The following is a 6,000-nucleotide window of genomic DNA, read 5'->3' on the forward strand; positions in this document are numbered from 1 at the left end:
CAAGCAGAAAACTCAGTAGTCAGTGATGTAATCGGTACCTAGAACTTCATTAGTGCTGGACCACCTACAAAAATTTCTGGTCTATTAAGCTATGTAATTCCCTGTGGTTTGCCACCATTACTTACAAGTGACCATTCAGAAAGAGTTCTAGATCAGATGCAGTCGTACTCTGCTATTATACTTTACACATTATTACTTTTTCTGGGTTTTGTAATTTATATATATACACATATATATTTACTTTTTTTGAACATGAATCCCCAAGAGAAACAGTAAAGAGAGAGACAATAGCAAACTGCTAGATCAACTCCTGTCAATACAGTTGCACCCTGAGAAGTGCAACACCCACCCACAATACCGCTCAGAAATACTTTGCTTTCATTTTAGCTGATTGTGTTTCTTCAATTAAATTACGGCACACGATAGTTCTGTCTAATTCAGAGCTTTCAGCTTTGTTTGCACAGGCAAAGGGAAATCTCAGCACTTTTGGCACAACCAAGAACTACCTATTCAAGCAGAATGTCCTGAAAGCAAACATTCTCAGAAGGGAAAACAGAATTTAAAATATGTTAAATCCTTCAAGTTTCAATGCAATCTGTTTTGTGGCCCTGTTGTTTCTGCAGAAATTTCTTCAATACACAGTCTAGATAGTAGCCTTGGCAGGCTTATCTTTTATTCATGGAAGACAAAGTGGGGAGAAGAAGAGAGATACAAAGTGGCTGTTGCAGATTTCATTGTACACCCACTCACTTCTAGTTTCTGTTTTGCTGACATCAGTGTCTTTTGTCCTTGTGCACCTATATCTATCACTGTATGTCCTCTGTTCACACATATGATCCCCAGGGAATCAAATAGCAAAGTATTCCAAATATCAGATATTCAGATTTCCAAATGGTCTGTCCCTTGCTTCATATAGATACTCATATAAGCACATGTCTCCAAAACAGAACAGATGCAGGTTTTCACTAAAGTTGTAGAACTCTTTGCACAGACCATAGGAACATGGGGCTTTGGTACACCCTATTTCTGTTTAATTTAAGTTTATGTTGCCACTCCTGCACAGTGCTGATGCAGGCAGTGCTCAGTTTGTACAGTGCAGAAGCTAAAAATCTTTCATTACCCTCTCCTGATTGCTGGGGTGAGGAGAAGGGGGGCATTTTTACATCTTGCAAATTACTTTCTTTTTGCTGCCACAGGAGCAAGTTGAGGCCAAGCCATCTCCTGAAATCCTCTGCCCTCCCTTTCATACCTCACTGACCAAGGACTAACTCCTCAAAAGGAACAAAGTTGAGGAGAGGCAAGAGCAAGCCTCTAAGCTGAGCAGGAGGAATGGCACACTTTGGCAATGCACCAGGAGCCTGCAGTTGTCAGAGTGCCATGTCCTCTGGTCTACCTCAAGCCACCTTTGCACTGAGCAGAAGGAAATGGAGGAAAAGCAGAGAGGCACATTATTCTGTGACTATGGGCATGCTTTCTACCTCAGTGGGGTCTCAAGCTCCTGCCTGGAAATTATTCCAGGGTCCATTGCATTAATGAAATACCAACTGGTGCATCATGTACCTAGAATCTTCTCATTGGTCTGGTCTCTAGGCAAGCAATTCACTCTTGCATTCATGTTTTACTTTGGATACATCCCACCTGAAATTTAAACTTCAAAAATTAAATATCCTCTGATCTACTTACATTTATGGTATAATTCTTGCTGGAAGAATGAGTACCAGATCATTTTGCTGGCTTTTTGGTTTTAGTTGTTTTCTTGTTATATTGGTATATATCCCAAAATAAAGCTTTAGCTACACAAAAATGGCCAGGGACCATAGTTTTTTGATTAAATTACAAATTAAAAAGTTTCATTCAATTCATAGATCAAATCTAAAGTTACTGGCAGTTTCAAATACAATGTACAGAAAATTCTGAGAAATGCTCCTAGCAGACTGGTTTCTGAGTGTCCTCAGCAGGTCAGCTGATGGAGCTAAAGAAAGCACCTCTTAAAACAGGAAAGAACAGCAAGATGGTCAAATGAAAAAAATCGCAGAAGGACAAAATATTGAAATATAAACACTGATGGTTTATTATTTATATATTCAGAAACTGAAGGAAGTTTTCACAAACCTGTGAATCACTCAGCAAGATAGACATTGCATGAGTGTTTAATATATTATATAATTTAATATATATTGACTATATAATAAAATATAACTTTTAAAACTCAACAATATAAAATATATTAAATATAATATATAATTAATATATAATATACATTAAACACTCATGGCTATTTTTGAACTTGCTGTGTGATTTCAGGTGAGATATTCACTCCCTTCTCCAATTCCAGAATTTGTCAAGTGGAGATAAAAATATTTGTTGGTGTCCTGGGTTTAGCAGTAGCAGTCAATTTTTCTCCTTCTTAGTAGCTGGTGCAGTGCTGTGTTTTGACTTTCAGCCTGGGAACAGTGCTGATAATACCGATGTTTTCAGTTGTTGCTAAGTGATGTTTACCCTGACCAAGGACTTTCTGAGTCTCATGCTCTGCCAGGGAGGAGGGGAAGCCGCGAGGAAGCAGAGACAGGACACCTGATGCAAACTGACCGAAGAGGTATTCCATACCACAGCACGTCATGCCTGGGGGTGTAACTGGGAGTTACCCGGAAGGACACGGGGTCTTAGAGGTCGGATTCGTTTTTCGGCGGGTGGTATTGTATTCTCTTCCCTTGTTATTTTTCCCTTATCATTGTTGTAGTTGGTAGTAGCGGTGGTGATTTGTGTTGTACATTGGTTGCTGGACTGCTCTTGTCTCAACCCGTGGGAGTTGCAGTCTTTCGACTCTCCTCCTCAACCCTCCTGAAGCAGGGAAGGGGAGAACCCCCGGGGAGGGGGGACGGGACACAGGCTTCGATTGCTTCCAGCCTGGCACCACTCACTGGGAGTGAGTGAACAAGCTGTCTGGCTAGGTTTAAACCACAACAGTTGGTATCACTGGTCCAGTCCAAGAACACTCTGGTATTTAAACAGCAGCTATTCATGTGTATAGTGTTACAGTTTTTACCACTGAATTATAGATAGGGCTGTCAGTACTTCAGCATGCTGAAGTACTGTCCCTAGACGCCATGGACAGAAAATCCTGTCCTACTCACTACAGAGTTGTACTTAAAAAACAGACTATGGTTACATTTCCTGTTCTGTGATCAACATAGTCTCACCTAGAGCTGGGTTGACAGAAATGAAAAAGGAATTTAATGTAACATGTATGCTGCAGTTTTAGCTGCTGCTCAACATGTATTATCAGGGATTATGGTATATATTCTCCTCTCCCCTAATATAGAATCATAGAATCATAGAATAGTTAGGGCTGGAAAGGACCTTAAGATCATCTAGTTCCAACCCCCCTGCCATGGGCAGGGACACCTCACACTAAACCATGTCACACAAGGCTCTGACCATCTCTGGTCCATCCTGCCAGGGATGAAGCATTCACAACCTCCCTGGGCAACCCATTCCAGTGCCTCACTACCCTAATAGGAAATAATTTCCTTCTTATATCCAAGATAAACTTCCCCTGTTTAAGTTTTAACCTGTTACCCCTTGTCCTATCAGTACAGTCCCTAATGAATAGTCCCTCTCCAGCATCCCTATAGGCCCCCTTCAGATACTGGAAGGCTGCTATGAGGTCTCCACGCAGCCTTCTCTTGTCCAGGCTGAACAGCCCCAATTTTCTCAGCCTATCTTCATACGGGAGGTGCTCCAGTCCCCTGATCATCCTCGTGGCCCTCCTCTGGACTTGTTCCAACAGTTCTTTTTATGTTGAGGACACCAGAACTGCACACAATACTCCAGGTGAGGTCTCACGAAAGCAGAATAGAGGGGCAGGATCACCTCCTTTGACCTGCTGGTCACGCTCCTTTTCATGCAGCCCAGGATACGGTTGGCTTTCTGGGCTGCGAGCGCACACTGCCTGCTCATGTTCATTTTCTCATTGACCAACACCCCCAAGTCCTTCTCCTTGGGCTGCTCTGAATCTCTTCTCTGCCCAACCTGTAGCTGTGCCTGGGATTGCTCTCACCCAGGTGTAGGACCTTGCACTTCTCATGGTTAAACATCATGAGGCTGGCATCAGCCCACCTCACAAGCATGTCAAGGTCCCTCTGGATGGCATTCCTTCCCTCCAGCGTATCAACTGAACTGCACAGCTTGGTGTCATCAGCAAACTTGCTGAGGGCACACTCAATCCCACTGTCCATGTCAGTGACGAAGATGTTAAACAAGACCGGTCCCAACACCGATCCCTGAGGGACACCACTCATTACTGGTCTCCAGCTGGACATTGAGCTATTGACCACAACTCTGTGTGTGGCCATCCAGCCAGTTCTTTATGCACCAAGTGGTCCATCCATCAAATTGATGTCTCTCCAATTTAGAGACAAGGATGCCATGTGGGACAGTGTCGAATGCTTTACACAAGTCCAGGTAGATGACATCAACTGCTCTACCCCTGTCCATCAGTTCTGTAGCCCCATCATAGAAGGCCACCAGATTGGTCAGGCAGGATTTCCCCTTAGTGAAGCCATGCTGGCTGTCACCAAGCACCTTGTTGATTTTCATGTGCCTTAGCATGCCTTCCAGGAGAATCTGCTCCAAGATTTTGCCAGGCACAGAGGTGAGACTGACGGGTCTGCAATTCCCTGGGTCATCCATTTTCCCTTTCTTGAAAATGGGGGTTATATTTCCCTATATATTTGGGAAAAAGTTAATTTCTACTTTTTTTAATACTTCTATATATGATTATCTGTTTATTCGTATTTCATCCTAATATGAAAAAGTCTGGTATATAGCAAAAGATAATGCTTAATTTGTGAACATAACAATACATGGTTTTGACAAGTCTGACCCCAATTATCTGGTGTACAAGTGCATACCCAGTTAGTAAAAATACGCACATGAACAGGCTTACAGTTTAGAAAAATCCAACAAAGTAGTGGACTTTTTTTGTTTTGCTCTTATTGAAGATAAGAATATTAGAACTGCAAGAAAACCTCCGGAGCCAAATGCTTTTCTTCATAAAGTTGATTTCCTGCTAACACAGAAACAGTCTTAAACCAAGCAAAGCAGAGGTACAAAATTAGTGTTCACTGAATTCTTACATTCCAACAACTTATCCAGGCCATGGGGACAAGATAATAAGCAACGCCAAATAGCAACTCTTAATTCCTGGAAAAAGTATAAGAATTTAAAGAGGAATTTACTTCTGTGTTCAGCCAAAATTTATCACTTTGCTCCAAGTGAACATAGACTTTACTGTAGGGGAAACAACTGCCAATAAAGCAAGTAAGTTCACAAAATTCTGTAAGATACAAAAAATGCTGCTGATGTGTTATTATTTCAGTATGAATATATAACAAATAATTTAGATCATGAAAGTCCAGTCCTGCTTGAGAACTGAAAGTAGCCTAAAAAAAAGGAAGCAAAAAGCACAGCAGACTAGCTGTGACCAGTCCAAGTCTTCTCTCACACAGATACATGTGAATCTCTCTGGTTCTGTTGCGCTGTTGACACTAGACAGAGAAAGTATTATGCCCCACAGCCCTGGATGACTCTAGAGGACAAGGCTCTTGACTGTGGGGTGGCATTGGTAAAGTTCTGAGAACTGCAGAGCCCTAAGCATGACTGGAGCCTCATGCAACTTTTACAATGTTAATAATGATGATACAGACAAAGGCATACATGCCTCTAGCAGAGAGACAGAGCTGTGGTGCCAACAAAAATGATGCAAGAGAAAACTATCAATCCTGGGTTGCCTGAGATCCTTTCTTTTTAGTCACTTTATTTGGTCTTTTCATTCATTATTTATGTGCAAGACATCCATCAGCCAAAGTGATGGCATGCTGTTGTGCTCTGAAGTTAACTAAAGCATATCTATTTCCTTATGCACTAGATCTAACTCCAAAAATGAAAGGATAAACATGTACAATATTATAGAAAAAATTTCTGCATAGTTAGTGATAG

Source organism: Pezoporus wallicus, unplaced genomic scaffold (genome assembly GCF_028554395.1).
Source record: "Pezoporus wallicus isolate ANWC-B61680 ecotype Strahan unplaced genomic scaffold, APGP_CSIRO_Pwel_v1 contig_2721, whole genome shotgun sequence".
In the NCBI taxonomy this organism is placed as follows: domain Eukaryota; kingdom Metazoa; phylum Chordata; class Aves; order Psittaciformes; family Psittacidae; genus Pezoporus; species Pezoporus wallicus.